Here is a 19605-nt window from a genome sequence, read left to right as displayed (position 1 = left end):
TGAGTGAAGAAGTCTGCAATACCGAGCTATAACTCTTCCAAAATCATTGATAAGCTAATTTATTGCAATTAAACCAATTACCAAGTGAGTTGTTTGCCACCTGCTGAATAAGTGAATTTTTCCACATTTTCATGGGAAGGGCAGAGGGAGGAATATGGAGACTGTGGAGGTAGAGTGCATTTCAGAACCTCTACAGGATGCTGGCTGAGTAGAGACACCAATGCTCCTGGAAATGTAAACACTTCACTAGGGTGTTTTCAGTGCCTGAACTCAACCCTCTGCGTGGAAAATGGGAAGTTAAACAAGTGTCTTGAGGACTGGGAACCTCAGAGGTGGACCCAAGTTTTCACTCAGCAGGTTATGTGGTTGCGTTTCACCTGCTGGTCAGTGACTCTCTTAGGCTAGCATGACTTTAGATCAATAGCTGGCACACATTGACGGACTCTGGGCTCCCTAGCAGTTTCTGCAGAGGGGCCTGACTCTGGGTATTCCTCTAATCTGGACAAGTGTGAGTGGCCTTTGCTATTACCTTAGTTTTTCAATTTTCTTCTTTACATAAAGTGAGTGCACATTCCTAAATTTCAAATTCAGGTGTCAATTTGGATTTGGGTTCTCAGTTTCCATGAAATGGCCCCTCTCTCCAATGCTCTGCATGCGGTAGGACCTTCATCAATGCTGGTGGGCTGCCTGGCAGATGGTTATTTTCCAGAATCAGCCTTGGACAGGTAGGTAGGTATACCTTCTAACATGGCTCCTACCCAGACCCCACTTTTCACATGTAGATTTATCCTGGGAGTCTAGGGTTCTGAGTACAATCAGCGCTGCTTGCATTTAGCTGTCTCATCTCTCCTGGCTCACTTAGGAAGCACCTCAGTTCTGTTTATCTCAAATTCAGCTCCTCTGCTTCTGTCAGTCAAACAGCAGCTCCCCAAATGTAGTTGCCAAAGAGCCACGTGACTTAGGCATCACTCCTGTTGTTTCCAGCTATTGTGACGTTCTGAGCTAAGATTTTTTTTTCTTTTTAGAGCTTTGTTCACCCAGGAGATGTTAATTTCTTAGACTTGGAATGCACTTTTCCTCTCAGGCAAATCTTATCGAGAGAAGCCACCAATTGTGAAGTTAAAGAGTCGCTATTATTCTCCACCAGTGGCCAAGCCTGTACTTTATTAAAGAACAAATAAAGCACCTCTTTCAGAAAAATTTACAATAAACCTACACAAATGGTATACAAAGTCACATGGGTCTCCTCGAGACTGTAAACGCAATATGTTTTACATTTACATTGCCTTTATACAGTTAATATCAAGTATTCTTCTTTACTTTCCTTTGTAAGCATATTGAAATTCTTGTCATAAAAGTAGAAATGTTTTATGATTGTTTAAATATACACATAAAGGTTAAAAGTACTGTTCTCTTTATTTTTAAAAATTTTCTGCAATACAATAACTCATCCTAACTTGAAATGTCTGGTGAACATAATATCTATTATGCTGATCTTTGTTTCTACTTTTCATCTTGAAAATACTTCCATTTTCAAGTTAAATTCTCACTGCATATTTTAAAATCTTTTTACAATGTAAAAGTTCTTTATGTGTCAAAAAAAAAAGGTAGACAACATGGCTTTCAGGAGCTAAGACTCTCAGGGAACAATGCAGTGTTAGGGAAAGTGTCTGATTTTCCTGCAGAGGTATAATCGAGACTTTATAGAGAAAGAGTTCATTTCTGGCCCTCATAGTTTTTGATCTATGTGAGCATTATGCCTACAACCTTAATTTGGTCAGCTGCTGCCTAGTTTCTAGGTCTTGATGACCCCCTACCCCAGCCTCTGCACTGCTATCTGCAGACACATACCTGATCTGTACGTCACAAATGTGGTCACACACTCCAGAGGTGCCTTAATTAAATGTTGCAATACCCCAGGTGTAAATTATCTGGGAAAAACTTGGGTGTCTGATATAGCTGCTGAATAACATGTTTCTACTTTTCTGAATGTCTCATCAACCACTCCTTGCTTCCTTCCATGCCTTCTCCTCCATCAGCTCCCCCAACATTCTCCTCCAACACAGATACCTTCTATCAGTCCACAGTGATGCCTACCAAGCAATTCAATGTCCCAACTGGGATTGACACTCATCTCTGAACTGTCTAGTAGGCTAGGAGCCCATTATCTTGATAACTCCTACTTTCCTAAGCTTTTGGATGGATTCTTATTTGGAATGGACATATTGGCAATAGTGTCTGGTCTGAACTTCTTCCACAGCCAGGTTCCCTCTTCTGTTCTCACTTCAATGCATTCCACCTCACATTATTAATACCTGGGAAAACATATCGGGTGGGTATGACTGTCTGATACCTCTGCCCAGGTCTTTTCTGTCTTCTGCCTGTTACTCAAATACCTGTTGCCTAGGACCCTGTAAGCCTTGAGCAAGGGCTTGCTGGTGTTAGGGCAAAATTAAATAACTTCGGCATCCAAAGCAACCCCAACACTTTCTCTGTATGGACACGTAAAGAAAATTTATGCGGTCACTATTTCTTTAGTATCGTGTCCAAATATGACCCCAAGAGGGCTGTTATCTTATACCAAAGATTAGTAAACTATGGTGCATAAGCCAAATCTATCCTGCTCACTGTTTTTGTAAATAAAGTCTTATTTGAACACAGCCACAATCATTGCTCATTCATTCACGCGTTGTTTATGCCTGTTTTTGTGCTATAACAGCAGAGGTGAGTAGTTGTGACAGAGATTGTATGGCTCACAAAGCCAAAAATATTTACTGCCTGACCTTTTATAGAAAAAAATTTGCCAATGCTCACCTTATACTCACCCATTACTTCATCTCTCTGTTTGGATCCTAAATAGAGTCCTGTCTGAGGGGCAAGAACCCAGGTAGTCGGGTACCAACTCGGTTGAACTCCAAATTGTTTTCACCCAAAGAGATGAAACCTATTTTCAAATTAGTGACATCTGACTAATGACATTAGCATAGGTGGAAAAAACTCCTGCAAAACTAAGCTCAAAGAGCTCTAGAAGAAATTACTTTAAAAAAATGCAGCCTAGAGAGGCAAACGAGACAAATTATTAGCAACTATTGTAGTCCAATAGGGATTCAGAAATACCAATCCCACGCCTTAGTGGATGCCCTCTTTCTGGTCATTTACTTTGACCACAGCTTGCTGCCAGACAAATTCAGCCTCACTGGATAAGAGAGATAATTAGCATTGATTTTCTTCCATTAAATAAAATATTACAAAGGCGTGCTTATAAATGGTTATATCACCAAGGCTTGTAAATAGACAACATAAAAAAAAGTCTTTGCCTTACTTGCTAAATTGAACCCAATAGAAAGAAAGCAAAATTTTTCATGTAAATCAGATGACTGGATATGCTGACATTTAGTTTCAAAAGCAGTCTTTCTCCAAGGTTACACATCTAACTACTAAAATTTAAAATGGCTGAAAGAAAAGGTTTTACATCCTATTGTACCAAGTGTTATGTTTTTCCTTTGCACTGATTAAAATAAAGGAGTCGTAATTGTCAATGGGCAGAGCCTGTTACATTGCTTTTACCAAATGCAAGGAGGTGTAAATACAAACTATAAAGAAGAAGAAAAAGATCATGACTCACTGTCTGACAGCGAAGCTATTAAACATAATCAAAGACTCAGAGTGAACTCACATTGCCTTTCAACACATTGCTAAAGAATCCTTTTCGCTGTAAAACTAGCATAACATGTCACAATCCTGACACTGCTGTTGGAGAAACTTGGTTTAAAGCATTTAAAACAACTTCAAGACTTCAAATGAAGAGAAGTTACTTACCATAGGATTAAGTCACACTGCATTTAATCCGGACACAGGGCCCCTCAGATTGTAACCAATAACTCATTAAAAGTTGATCTTTCGGGGCATAATAATCTGTAATTTTAGGACACTTATTGGTGATTAAAATATATAGTCTGTTGAATGAACAGAGGCTCACATACGTTAACAACAAAATCAATGTTTGTTGTCTCTTACAAAATACAAGGACAATGATTTATTCTCAGGAAGTCAGTTGGACCATGAAGTAAGGTACAAGGTTCTATATTGAGAAGTGAAAATCCTGCCCACAGTGTAGGGTTCCAGGACCTTGAGTGAAAGGAACAGATGGGCAGGAGGATGGCATATGTAGGTGCAGGAGAACAGATAGGAAAATCCAAAAGGTTCCTGAGTGTTAACTGAAAAGAGCCCACTTACTTTCTGCTTATCAGTACTTTAAAGGCATGTGCTCTCAAGGTCAACTTGTTACAATACATCAGTCTATGAGAAGGCTGTGAACCAAAGGACTTTCATGATTTATCATGTGAGTTCTGTGGGAAGCTTAATTATGACTATTTAAAAGTTGAAGCTAGTCTTCTAAAGCCAGCCCTTGGCCAACCTCACAAAAATACATGTAATTTAGCTCTGTCTGGCTTGCCAGTGTTTTGTATGTTCCCTTTGGATTCTAGGTTCTAGAGCACCAACTACTTCCATTTGACTCTCCATGCACACTCATCATGGAATCTGGAACACAGTAGTTGCTTAATAAATGCATGTGGCATAGATGAGGCAAGAATGATTCTCATCACTTATTATTAAGCAGTGTGAGCATGCAAAGATAGAGAGTCTGACTTGTCCAGAGAAGATTGGCTCCGGCAATATCTAGCAATGTCCACACAACTCCTGGCCCAATAAGTTTGACCTTAGACCTTTCTCCCATATACTCTGTAAAAGTAAAAGTCAGTCACAAACACTAACATTTATTGTGAGATCCAACGTGACTAACTCACAGAATTCTGGCTTCATACCCTGGCTTCAATACCCACCTCTGGCTCCTTCTAATTTGCGGTCCATGAAGTTTCTCCTTCTGAAAAGTTGGATCACGCAATTCCACATAGTTGTCCAGTTTGAACCTTTCCTTAGCCTTGGTGCCTTCTGCCACCTCAGCTCAAAAAGTCCCTCTAACTTCTAGCATTTTGGCATCTTCCAACCCCCAACCCTACTCTTATGATAAGAAAGGATCCTGACTCAGAAGGAATAGTCTCAGAGAAATCTTCAAGAGCAAAGCTGGGAGCAGAGACTCTTTTCATCAATGATGAGTTCCCAGGATTTTCTGGTTAACTCTCACCTCAGTGGATAACTGATGGCTTGCCTTAGGTGATCTGCATGGAAGTAACTGTCACCCCAACTGCCAATCTTGATAGCAATGGCCAAACAGGTTATTTATAACTAAAGCGTCGAAGGTTGTTTAACACTCTCTGCATACCACATTGTGTTTCACCTGTACTTCCCAGAGAGCTCACATCATAGTCTAGCTTGCGTTATATTTATTGCTTTATTTCCTTCTTGCAGCCCTTTGGTAGCTACTTGGGGACAGCTCTTTTATTTTTCCTCATTCAATGTGTTCCCCAGAACATTAGCAATGAAACTTGTATGAATAAGGAAACTAGAACTGCTTACTAAATGTAAGAAGAGAAAAAGAGAGCATGTGCAAACATATCCAACTCTAATTTGGTGAAATGAATATTTAAATATTGGATTGAAATGAGATGTTTGACCAGTTTTTGTGCCTAGTTTTAGCAGTCACTTATCAGAAATACAAATGTGTTCTAAAATCCTATAAATGCAATAAATAACCTCTACCTCCCACGCCCACACTCCTTCATATTTTTGATCACCTACAAGTTAATTTCTATTGATGCTTCCCACTCTCCATGATTTTTGCCTAATGTGATCTCAGATGAAATTATGCAGGAACCTATGTCCCCTGGTCTAGGTTCATAGGATCTTTTTCTTCATTAAAAAATAAAAAATTATACTTAAGAATAAGGATGGGCAAAAATGGGAATTAGATCAGTTTTTTTGAGTCTCCTCAATCTCTAGTTGTTCTTTCTTTCTGCCTGCAATGGTCTCCCACTGCTCCAACTGCTTTGGATGTTACGTGACCTCATCTAGTCCTGAATCGCTTTCACACTGAATGTGTCTAGTTCTCCTTACAAAATCAGCTTCCAGCATAGTTCTGCTGGAAAGATTCCAATATATGAATTAGTCATCTGATGTTAATGAATGATAGCAGCTTAAGGCATTTTCTGGCCCAGAGGGATTTGCATTTTGATAAGGGGCCATGCCCTAACCCAAAGGATCAAATTGCTAGTAGTAGAATTTAAGCCTTCAGGGATCGCATCAAGGGTCAGAAAGCCTTCCAACCCCATCATACCGGTTGTCAGCTCTAAAAGTGCAGAGGACTTCTGCTCCCACATGCTGTCCCCCTTTATCATTATGAATAATCAAGAAGTTATTTTCTATATAAGTCCAAATGCTCATACTGGCAAATGCTGAACTCATTATAAAAGGGAAAAATGTCAACACAGTGGCTGCAAATAATTTCTGTATTTGGTGGGAGCAGGAGGAGGAAGAAAGGAAAGCAGGAAGGGAGGGAGAAAGGCAGGAAAGGAGAAGGACTATCAACATAGGGAATGAAGGAAGTGTGTCTTTATTCTGAATGTGATCACGATATATTACCAGATATATAGAATGTACGTATATTTAATATCACTTCTGAGATCAAATTGTATGTATTAATCTAATCTTTTATAAAATAAAAAAACATCAATTCTCAATCTGTGGGGAAAGGGGACTTAAAAGACCCAACAAATTTAAGGGCTATTAAATGTGATGTGTTAACATTTAAAAACTAATTTCACACTTGTGGCTCTGCATCTTAAGTTAGTGTAGAACAAGGGAAACTAACTTTGACAAACAGGAGTCTCAGGGCTTTGCATCAAATGATTATTAATTGAAGTGTATGATCAATTTGTCCTTGCTAAGAATAGTGGGACAGCAGTTCTACAGTCACATATTTTTGAAGAGAGTCAATAAAAAATGAATTTGCTCAATAGCAGGAGAATTCAGCTGCTATTGTTGAACTCATGGCTTTTTTGATTTTTTGGAAAACAATAAGTAGTGCACTCAGAGAACATGGTGCTGGCCTTTGGTTAGGTCATGCATACCCTCTTAGAGACGTGGGTAAAAGGCTTGAGAGGGCTTGGGAGAGGATCCCGCATCAAAGAAATCAATGCAGTGAGTTTGTAAATGCGTGTTACTGCACTGACTCTTAAGTTTCTTAACTGAACTTTGAAACTTATTAAAGATCCCAATTTATTTGTTTTTTAAAAAGGAAAATTAATGGAACAATTGGAAATATAAGAGTTAAAATTTCTTTTAAAGTGAAAACTTTAGTTAATTGTACAGCATGCATTTGATAGATATTCTAAAACAAACAGAACAGTAAGGATAATGGTTATTAATGTAAGTTACTTAGGAATCAATCTATCTTCTCTATCTTTGAAATGACTCCAGCACTTACTAAATCCTCCTTTACTCTACTTCTCCATTTCCATCTACAACAAATTAACGAGACTAAGCAGATTAGATGCAGAAGACTTAGATTTGATACAGTTATGTAGACACAAGGACATGGAAATTATTAGAAGTTAAGAGGTATGGAGAATAATATGAGAATATTAATCATATATATACAACTGCAGTGCAGTTAGAGAAACTAAAGATAATGGAGGAGATGCAATATTTAAATTGAATATTTGCATCAAAATTTTTCAGAACTGATGAAAAACATGACTCCACAAATAATGAAAGCATGCCATATGCCAAATGAGTAAACATTTAGAAATCCACACCTAGACATATCCAGAGAAACTGCAGAACACCAAAGATAGAGAAGGTCCTCCACATAGCCAGAGGGAGAAGACAGAACAGCTATGCAGGATAAAAATTTAATGGTAAGATTCCCAATAACAATGGTACCCATAGACCAATAAAATAATGTCTTCTAAGTGCTGAGGGAAAATAATTCTCAACGTAAATATCAAAACTACCTTTTAAGAATGAGGATAAAAATAGAGGCATTTTCATTAAAAAACAAAACAAACAACAAAATAGAGTTTCTAATATGAGAAGCTATATTGAAGCTAATATTGATGCTATATACTTTTTTGTTGCTAGCGCCGTGGAGTTCTTCCAACTCCTAGTGACCCTGTGTACAGCAAAGCAGAACCCTGCCCAGTCTTTTTGCTCTATCTGCTCACCTTCTGGCGCTGTATCAGACAATGCTCTGCAAACAAACACTGTCTTTATAAATAACAGTAGTCATGTCTAATGTAGGGAATAATAATTAAAAAAAGATAGACCATAATGTGAAACTTAGGAGACAGAATAAGCAATAATCAACATTAAATATTCCAAGATCCTTGTATAGTTTTAGGATAGGATTATTATACTGATTAGCATTGGACTTTATTAAGTATGCATGATAAAATTTCTAGGGCAACCACTAAAATAATATAAATAAGATAATTTCCAAACTAGTAGACAGAAAACAAAGCAATAAGAAAAAAATACCCTCTGCCAATCCAAAACATAACGGTCCAAAAAGAGGAGGAAACAAAAGAGGCATAGAAAAAGAGTAAAGTAAAATGATAAAAATAAGTCCAAATATGTTAATCATCACAATAAATGTAAATAATCTTAAATTTCCAACTAAAAGGAGAGTTTATTAGAATGAAGATGAACCTAAAACCAGCCATGTACTGTGTATAAAGTCACGCCTGTAATGAAACAGAAAAATTGAAAATAAAAGGATGGGAAAGGCATACTTGGTAAATGTTAACCAAGAAAAGATTGGAGAATATAAAGTATTCTTAAACTTAAAGAAAAAAAGCTTTGGGAAATCAGAAGTGTTAGTACCTAGTGATAAAAAGGATCAATTTACTAGAGGGCTATAATAATAGCTGTAAACTTGTACGTATCTAATAAAACAACAAAATAATACATAAAGAAAAAAGTAGAGCTACAGTTTAGTAATGTTAGTGCTACAGTGTTGGAACTACAAGGAGAAATCTCTCATTATAATAAAAGATTTCAATACAAACCTTTAAATTATTAATAGATCAAGCAGATAAAGATAGTGAGAATATAAAAGATTTGATTAATACAAATAACAAACTTGATTTATTGAATCCTGCATACAACCAGAGATATTGCATTCTTAGTAAAAAACCTGGGACATTTAAAAAAAATTCACATGCTAAGCTATTAAGCAAAGTTCAACGTTGAAATTCAGTACGGACCACTTACTCTAACCACAAGTCAAATAAATTAGAAGATAATAACCAAAAGATTAATAAAAATCTCCATGTAGTTGGAAATTAAATGCAGACACACTTCTGAATAACTTACGTCAAAACATTTTTAATGGAAATTAAACTATTTAAACGGAATGTTAATGTTATACAGAAATAGTACTCAATGAAACTTTGTAACCTTATATGCTTGTGACTAAGCCAAGAACTCATACAACACAACAACAAAATGAACAACTCAATCAAAAAATGGGCAGAGGATATGAACAGACATTTTTCCAAAGAAGATATACAATGGCCAATAGGCATATGAAAAGGTATTCAACATCACTAATTATTAGAGAAATGCAAGTCAAAACTACAATGAGATATCACCTCACACTCATCAGAATGGCTATTATTAAAAAGACAAGATATAACAAGTGTTGGAGAGGATGTGGAGCAAAGGGAACCTTTATACACTGTTGGTGGGAATGCAAACTGGTGCAGCAACTATGGAAAACAGTATGAAGATTTCTCAAAAAATTAAAAATAGAAATGCCATATGATCCAGCTATTCTACTACTGGATATTTATCCAAAGAACATGAAAACCCTAATTTGAAAAGACATATGCACCCTTATGTTCATAGCAGCATTATTCACAATAGCAAGAGTTGGAAGCAACCCAAGTGCCCATCAACGGATGATTGGGTAAAGATGATGTGGTATATATACACAGTGGAATACTACTCAGCCATGAAAAAAGTCTTGCTGCTTTATTGTCCTTTAATGAATACATAATATACAATACATTTTTATACTCTTGTATCTTTTCTTAAACTATTTCTTCGGCTTTCAATGCCTTCACTTTCTCCCCCTGCTTACACAGAGCTTTCTCATCTGTCAGGACCCAGCTCTTCCTCACCTCCCGAGTGAGGACTGACTTCACCAGCCCTAGTTATCCTGCTCCACATTGCTTGTACCTACATTGCAGTGTAATCAGGTAGGAAATAGCCAAGCAGTAATGGTAAAACAGCTGTCTTTCATACCACAATGGATAAAGACTTTACTTAAAGCAATCTTGGAACCATTTTTCCTCAGAAAGTGAGAGAAAAAGCACAGATAAAGTGACCTCCCAACAAGGGTTAGATTGCAGCCTGAAGGAGAGGTGCACAGAAGACTAGCAACGGATTAAACTACCTTAGTAGAAACTTCTGGAGTCATTTGGAGTCACTACTGAGTCTGTTCTCTTAGCCACATCTGGCTGAGAGATGTCATCAGTTCCTCAGTAAGAACAAATTAGAAGTATATATCAGCTCTCCATTTCATCACATTAATGTTCTCTGTCATGTAATTTTCCTTATCCCATGATGTACCTTCATATAGTTTCAATAAGTTCCTAAGTTGCCTTCATACAGTACTGAATTAAACACTCCCCGTTGCTGACACGGTTATAATCAGATAGCTCTAGCCCATTAATGCAATCAAGAGTTTGGTTCCCACATGATCCAAGAGCAGCATCCTTTAGAAGGCTTATTTACGTAAGGGTGAACTCCAAGCTACGAAGATGATTTAGTGTGATTCATAGGTAGTCATTTAACAGACAAGGTTTGGAGGCCCGAAGGCAGTGGGAATTGTCCACCCTGGCAGGGAGAAGTATTTTATCCCTGTGCTGACATTACTTAGAATTGGCAGTGCATGGCGATAATAAAAAGAAATTTAAATTTTAGTTGATTTTATTACTTTCAAAATTCTCTTTAAACAATGCACCCACCTACTGCCTGCATCTGTGATGGCCCACTCTCACTGCATCACCACCTCAGCTTGGTGTTACTTTCTGTTTCTCCTGCCAGATTGTGAGTTCTTTGAGGGTGTGAAAAAGATCTTGATTACTTTTGGACAGCAAAGCATTACAGTTAGTAGTTTCTTAGCAGGTGTTTATTGAAGAAAGGAATTTCCTTTCTTAGGATGTTCTTGGTGACAAGGAACCAAACATCTGATTTACATTGATATTAACAATGAAGCAAAAATACATTGACTCTGGAGAGAACTTGGTTCAGTCCAAGCAATATTATCAACCACCTACTTTTTTGTTGCCTCTCTACTCTACATTCTGGGGTGTCAGATCACCCATATAGAGCCAAACCGGCTGCCAACAAATTTGGGTACAAGTCCTTGTTCATGACAGAGAGAAATAAAGAAAGCAATTCCAGAAGCACCCTCAGGAGAGCGAGGAAGCTTCTTTTCAAAATCTTGTTCTCCGTTCTCATTGCCCTGGCCTGCATCATGTGCTCAATCCTGAATCAACGACACCTAAAGCCGGCGAAGAAGGGAACTCCTCCTAGAGACGGGAAGGAGAACTGGACTACTTACCAGGTGAAGTATGATGGAAGTTGAGAGGCTACCACAGTGCCCACCAAAGGAATGAAGTGTGGTTGGTTGTATAGTCGGGTTGGAAGGCAGGTTTTGGCTTGGAACAGAGCTTATGATACTGGGCAAAACCAAAAAATTATCAAAAGCATATGAACCATTCCTAGGAAATTTTTTATTATTTATATATTTGTTATTTATAGTGGTAATATTTTACTTTTCAGAGTATTTGCATAAAGATGATAGTATCTGTTCCTTGTTGTCATCCAGAGGGGTAACCAGGAAAGATATTTCCACTCTGTACCCTTTTTATTCCAATTTACTATATGGGCTATTCCTGGAATGCATTTGTGAGGTATCTTAAAAACAATAAAGTTATTCATTATCATACTGTAAGAATATTGTTTTAATTGCCATATTTGACTTCGGCTGAAAGAAAGTCCACAAAAGACTTTTATTCAGTATTATTTTGGATCCAAGCCAATAATACCAGATAGGCCAAAGACATCTCACTCTACGAGTTTTCACTGGTGTTCAAGAGTAGCATGTACAAATATCCCTGGAAATAAATAGGCCAAAGAACTCTAAAATTTCTGGATTTATATGTTAAAATACATGCTTCATTTTCTGGCATGAAGTTAGAGAGACTGTAGGTATCATCCATCTTCACTGTTGGAAAAAGTGAACACATCAGAGAAACTATTAAGTGTGTTCCATTTACCCTATTCTGAGTAGTACCAAACACATTTGTTTATAAATTTCCCCAATAGAATCACTTTTAATGCAATGTGAATTATAATTTAAAAAGGCTGTCTCATCATTCATTCATTCCTTCATTTGACAAATATTTATTGAACTCCAACTATGGGGTGAATCTTTGGAATGATGGGGAGTTTATAGTCTAGTGATATGGAGGCAGATAATAAAGATATAATAAATATATCATATGTTAGGTGGATAAAAGTGCTATGGAGAAAATAAGGTAGGCTAGAATCAGAAAGAAGGGAGAAAAATGCTAAATATCTAGAAAATATGTTGTTGAAGGGTACACAAATCATTTTCCCCTGCTTTTCTAAATATGGTAAATAAAGCCATTTGGACCACAATCCTTTTGACAATAGCCTTCAGGAAAAGTCCTTAGCCTTGGCACTACGGACTAATGTTTCCTGATTCCCATTTCCACTGTCTTCCCCCATGTTTTCCTGCTTTGGACTAAGGAAGCTACCATACCTTACGGATAGCTCTCTGATCTTTTATCTTAGAGATGATTTAAGCTTTTCATCACTGCATCAAACTTTCCTGTAAGTTACACCAGAGCTATATGTGAGTCATAAATTTAGAAATTATAGTTGCTTAGAAAAAAAATTGGGAACAACGATTTAATTTAAAAATATCCCCATTTGATCCGGTGCAATTTAGAATCACAGCTAATTTATCCTTCATTGCACACCCCCAATTGTTATAGCTTAGGCAGCTGAAAATAAATCAACGCAACCTAGAGAAAGAAGGGCAAAGGAATGGAATTTGGACTGGAATTAACCCTTATGAAACTGAAAAGCAGAGTAGGTTGAGCTTAGGGAGACAGAGTATTTCATGCCTAACTATAAAGGAATGACTGCCTCTAATACTATCTAAATACTTCTACATTTCAGTCCAAGAGCTATCAAGGGAAACCTAGAAAGAAAGTGAATGTCAGAAAATGGAAGATGTCAAGGATACACAGAATTCAAAGGCAATTGTTTCTTGGTTTCAAATATAGGCAAGAGTTGGTTCCACAATGGAAAGAACACAAACAACAAGATAATCAGAAAAGAGAGTTTGACTTTTCTCTGAAACTTCTAGCTATTCTGAAAGGCTAAGAAACCTCAAAGTGTTATTTGAAATCTCTCTTTTCACAGGTTTGAATTATAACCCTCTCTTTCTGGAGAGGGATTCTAAACTATTTTTCGTGTTTGCGTATCCATGTGACTTTGTTTCACGTAGAAGATATTAGGGGTATTTGAGATTGAAAGAAGAAAAACTATAAAAAGAACACCACTGTAGAGACTTCTTCTTTAGGAAAATATCACTTGAGTAAAGCTAATGATTAAATTGACCCCAGCTTTAGGATATTTGCTAAGTGGGTCCTATCCTTCTCATTGTGTTTATTAAGATTGTTTACTGCAATTTAAAAATAAATTTGATCTTATCAATTAATTTGAACTTTTCACTCATTAACCCACATCCATATATAATTGCATTTAACCAAGAAAGATTTCCTATCAATTAGGAATGTTGCCCCTCTAATTTGTTGATATTATTTACATTCCCTCAAACTTGAGTGGAGTTTTGCTCTTTTCAAAACATTTTCTTATGATTTATCTCATTAGTTCTTGCATAGATTTTCTTTTACTTTTTATTGTGGTAAAAAAACCCACATAACATAAAATTTACCATCTTAACTAACTTTAAGGGAACAGTCAGGTAGTGTTAAGTATGTTTGTACTGTTGTGCAACAGATCTCCAGAACTTTTCATCTTGCAAAACTGAATGTCTATGTGTCAATTCATGGACTCGCCAGTCTGGGAAAGGCAGCTAATTTATTCAATCACCCTACATTTAAATTTCCTTTACAAAATTCCTGCCAAGCGTTTTTCTGACCTAGGCTAGGAATCACAATGATGAGGCACAACTGCCACAATTAGATTGCTCTAGTAGAGAATTCCTCCTCAAGCTGAACTGACCAGCAGCTTCCACTGCCTCTACTCTGCTATGGACTGAATGTTTGTGTCTCCTCCAAACTTCATATGTTGAAACTCTAATGAGATGGTATTGGGAGTCGGGGCCTAAGGAAGTAGTGTCTTTATTAAAAGAGGAAGAGGGCTAGCCCTCCCTGCTCTCTGCCAAGCGAGGATACACAGAGAAGGTGGCCAACAGCAAACCAAGAAGAACGTCCTCACCAAATATGTTTCTGTTGGTGCCATGATCTTGGACATTCCAGCCTCCAGAACCATGAGAAATAAATATTTGTTCTTTAAGCCACCTAGTCTATGGTATCTTGTTATAGCTGCCTGAACTGATTAAGACATACTCCTTTAATTAATGAGGAACATATCATAGAATCACTGAATGTTAAAGAACCTTGGAAACAGTCTTTTCTAGGCCCCTGTATTCACAGGATCATTTCACTTCCTTTAGTTCAGCTCTTCAAATCTCTGAAGAGAAGACTATGTTGAGTCTTTTCTTCTCCTGGCTAACCATTGCTCGCTTCTAAGATCCCCCTTGAAAGGAAGTGTTTGTGGACCCTTGGTCTTCAAGTTGCTTTTTTCTGAACACACTCCAATTGATCTATATTTCTTTTAAACTGTAAGACCTAGAACTGAACAATACACAGCCCTCCCATGCTGACAATCACCTATTAGTCTACACCTTTGGATATGATCATTTGACTAGCTATGAATTCAATGAATATATGTTTATTTTCTTTGAGGAAGATTAGTCCTGAGCTAACATCTGCTGCCAATCCTCCTCTTTTTGCTGAGGAAGACTGGCCCTGAGCTAACATCTGTGCCCATCTTCCTCTACTTTATATCTGGGACACCTGCCACAGCATGGCTTGCCAATCCATGCCATGTCCGCCCCTGGGATCCGAACTGGCGAACCTGAGCCACCTAAGTGGAATGTGCGAAATTAACAACTGCTCCACCGGGGTGGCCCCAAATTCAATGAATATTGATTAAGAGCTCAGCTCTGTAGTCAGAAAGACCTGGGTTTGAACCCAAGCTCTTTTTAGTTATGTAACACAGGAAAATTAACTAATCTCATCAAGCCATTGTTTCCTCATCCATTGACTAGAGATTATGTAGTACCTACCTCACATAACAGAATGCAAGTAAAGTACTTAGCACAAGGCCTGGCACATCCTAAATAATTAATGTAACTTCCTGTAAGTCCATACTTTCCCACCTATTCAAAATTGACATTGTAAAAGACAAGGAGATCTAAAGAATTAAAGGGGAAAATAATTATTGGAATAACATATATTTTTATCTGCATTACTTATAAGGATAGTTTTATCAAAGGAAAGGGAGACCATCATTAATTGCTTTAACCATGTAAAAGGGATTTATTAAAATGAATTAATTGGTTTTATTCAGTTTGGAGTCCTAACGTGAAATTAATTCTAGCTGAGTTCATGCAGTCCTTTGAATTTAATAATCCAGTTCAACAGCAATCTAATTCTATAAGAGTGATAGAGTTAACTGGATGCATTAACCCTGCAATTGTAAGACTGCTCTCTCCTTCTCCCACCGATACTACCTTGAACCCCCAAGGCATGCTGAAGAAGTCCTACATGTACTGCAGTGATGACAAGATGTCGTGAACACTTCCCAGGCAGGCTGAATTATCTTTTGACATAACCCTTTCAATACTTGGGCACATTGGCACGTTAGTCATATCTCGAATGAAACAGAATTTTTACTTTTCTTAAATATGGCACTAAAATATATTTTTAGTGTTAAATTTCCATTTCAAATGTCTCAAGAGACATGGTTACATACTGAAAAGCAGGAGGATTTGGAGTTGGCAGTATGGGATATAAAGTCAGTTGGCTATGGTTTTGGTCCAAATCCTGGAGCCTCCACCCCCTAGCTCTGTGACTTGGACCAATTATTTTATCTATGCTACCGTTTAGTCTTTCATCTATAAAATGGAAGTAATAATATTATCTACTTCAGAAAGTTGCTACAAATGAAACAACATGTATGAAATGCTTAGTACAGAGTCTGGCTCAATAAAATTCTTCCCCTCCTCTTTCCCTTCCTCCTCCTTCTTCAACATCATCATCATCACCATCCTCACTTGGATTCATAGATAACTCCACCACTTACTAGCTGACCATTGGCAAGTTACTTAACCATCCTATGCCTCCATTTTCTTATCTTTTTAAAAGGCATAGTTATAAGTACTTCATAAGATAATTGTAAGATTAAATGAGGTAATATATCTAAAGCACTGGGGACAGAGTAGAGGCTCAGTGAATCATCATACATTTCTTTCCCTCCCTGTCCTCAATCCATCTTTCATTCCTCACTTATCTATATCTATAACTATATCTATATTTGTATCTATATCATCTATATCTACATCTCATCATCTGTCTATATCTGTAGGAATATATGTACGAGAGATGTGCTTTTTTTCCCCCTATTTTTGGACAACTAGCTTTGAGCCAGTGAAAACGTTTCTCAAATATTATGCTACATGTTATCAAATAGAAGCAGTCCCTGCTAAGACAGCAAGGCAAGGGTAGAAATAGATCGGAATTCACACTCTCATTGCTCTTGCTCCATGGTTGGTGCATTGAGAAGTTTAGCTGCTGTAGGGGCAAGAGGTCTCTAGAAAGTCTACTGGAATTTTATCTGCCAAATGCTGGAGTTAGCAGAGACCAAGGAAATATATTAAAAAGGCATGGCTCCCAGAATTTATTGGTGAGTCTAAAGTAATAAAAAAGCAAAATTTGACATAACCAGGGGCTCTTCACACTATCATTTTTCACCTTTGCCACATCCTCTCCAGCTGACCTAAGCTATTTCTCAGTATGGTTTTGGAAATCAGAGTAGGGATTTGATGCCTTGCTTGAGTATGCTTTCATTTGGCTCAGGCTGATTTATATTTAAGATGGTATTCCTTTCTCCAGAGACAGTTGGAATATTGTCAGAGCGACTGTTTAAAAATATAAAACCATGTGCAAACTCAGTTACTTGGACAAAGACTAAGAAGATGATGGCAGCATGAGCAGAAAGGGAAGAGAAATAAAATACTGAACATATTAAAAACGAGAAGGAGCAGAAAAATGGCAAGTATTAATGAGGTCTTTGAAAATCGAGCAAAGAAAGATGGATGGAAAAACAAAAATGAAAGAGAAAAATTGGGAGAATCAAAGATGCAGAAATAATGCGATACAAAGAAGTCAACTGACTTTGAAAGATGAGTACATCTTTCCATCCCCTCTTTACATTATTTACTTGATTTAATAGAAAAGAGGTGTAGGAACGATATTTGAGGTACTAGATTGTTAAAGAGAAGGAAATTTTAAAAGAGAACATTTCATAATTCATTCTCAGTTTTCTGAGATCCACATCTGAGTACTTTTTAAGAGCGACCATTGAGGCTGTGGGGACTGCCTGCACAACTTTTGGTGCCCTTAGGAACAACTGGATCATGCCGCTGATTTCCTAGCTGAGGACTGGTGTGGTGCATGGGACTCTCACTCATATAATTCATTTTTTCTTATGTCTGAGTAATCTCTGAAGTTTTCCCACACATTCAGGCCACGTCAACATCAACTGAAAAGTTGCTGTTGCCTTAGAGCAATAATGGCCTGGAAATTGCTTTAACTGGATGTTACAGTAGCAGCCACAAGCTAACAAACTTGTAAACTGGTAGGAAATGAGATCAAAGACCACTGCCACTTTTCTTCATCCTGGCTTGGGTGAATAATGACTTGATCAATATAGGTTTACTTCTTTACTGATTGGCTCTAGAAAATATCACTGGCAAGTTTATTCCACTTAACATTCCCTGGACTTACGTTCCTGAATTTTTGTAGCAATGGATAATTTTTATAGATCCATAAATATGACTCTCAGATGCCAATAAACCAATGAGTTAAATGGTCTGCCTGTGCACAAGAAGGAGTGACATGTTTCTTAAGGACTTGAGCAGCCTGGGCTCTTCTCTTTGACTCACTCTATGACCTTGAACTTATACCACCTTCTTCTCACTTTCCTGGCCTAGTAAACTGGGTGATATTACTTAGGTTAAACCAGGAAACGTTAAAATTCCTGGTGCTTTCAAGTGAATTTAGTTCAATAACGTCACCATGTAAATAGCCTTTGCCTAGCACACTGAGGGTGGGAGGTGGGGCTAACGACAGAGTCTCATGGATCCTGTCAGTCACCACGGAAGATCTCCTCAAGATCATGAGAGACATGAGGCATCCCCATCAGCCTTGTTTGTGGAAACCTGAGACAAAGATTAATGGCTTTGAAGCAGGTTAAGTTCAATCGCATAATTCTGTTCCTGAGTTCTCATATTGACTTCCCCAGCAACCAGCTTTACACTCTTGGCAAGTCATTTGAAATCTCTCTGTACCTTTGCTACTAGTCTGTAAAATGGAGATAGTATGTCTTACAGGATTGTTGTGGCAATCAAATTGTATTTGATTGAAATGGTTTTAGAAAGTTAGGAACTATTTAAACAAATAATGCTCCAAGAGGTAGGTTGCCATAATGGTTAAGAGCACACTGGAGCCAAACGCCCTGGATGAGAAACATCCAGGTTGTCATCCCTGTATGTGAATACGTAGGCGCTCATTGACTCCCCTCGGGTGCCTCCTCCAGAGTTCCTGCTAATAAGAAAATCAGGCTCTCCTCCCACCCCCACCCAACTCTCCTAAAACTCCACGGGTCTCAGGTAAACCTCCTTAGGCAAGATCCAGCAGATCCTTTTCAGTCCAGCTCTGCCACTTACCAGCTGTGTGACCTCCCTTTGCCTTAATTGCTTCAGGTCTAAAATGGGAATAAAAATAGTTTCTAATAATGGTGAATACATACCATTAACACATTTGTCCAAACCCATAGAATGCACAATATCAAGAGTGAACTCTAAAGTAAACTATAGATTTTAGGTGATAATGATGTGTCAATGTAGGTACATCAATTGTGACAAGTGTACCACTCTGGAGGGGAATGCTGATAACACGGAGGCTGTGCACACATGGGGGCAGTGGGCATATGGGAAATCTCTGTACTTTCTGCTCAATATTGCTGTGAATCTAAAACTGCTCTAAAAAATAAAATTTATTGAAAAAAGGACAGTATCTATCTCACAGGGTGTTATGAGGATTAAAAAAGCTAATATATCTAAAGAGCTTTTACTATCCTCAGCGTACAGTAAATACTCAAACAGTATTGACTGTCACCACAGCATAATTTTCATGAATTTCCAAGAGAATATTCTTTGCTCCCTCTTTTTCCTTTCATTTAATTATCCTCAATGCAGGGTCATCATAGATTATTGTTATGTCAACAGAG

At 37.6% G+C, this 19605-nt stretch overlaps 1 protein-coding gene across 5 annotated transcripts in view; it reads right to left on the bottom strand.

Moving 5' to 3' along the window:
- The window catches only part of B3GALT1 (beta-1,3-galactosyltransferase 1), a 321146-nt gene that overhangs the window by 93437 nt on the left and 208104 nt on the right, over window positions 1-19605 (bottom strand). Inside the window, exon 1 of one of the 5 annotated variants that reach the window (XM_005601560.4) lies at window positions 3820-4038. The exons of the other annotated variants lie outside the window; for them this stretch is intronic. The gene's annotated coding sequence lies outside the window, so the exon portion shown is untranslated. Of the gene's footprint in view, window positions 1-3819; window positions 4039-19605 lie in introns of those variants that run through there. 5 annotated transcript variants of the gene reach the window in all.

This window comes from Equus caballus, chromosome 18 (genome assembly GCF_041296265.1).
Source record: "Equus caballus isolate H_3958 breed thoroughbred chromosome 18, TB-T2T, whole genome shotgun sequence".
Taxonomy (NCBI): Eukaryota; Metazoa; Chordata; class Mammalia; order Perissodactyla; family Equidae; genus Equus; species Equus caballus.
Note: the sequence above shows the minus strand (reverse complement) of the source record. Positions and strands in the feature narration are given on the sequence as shown.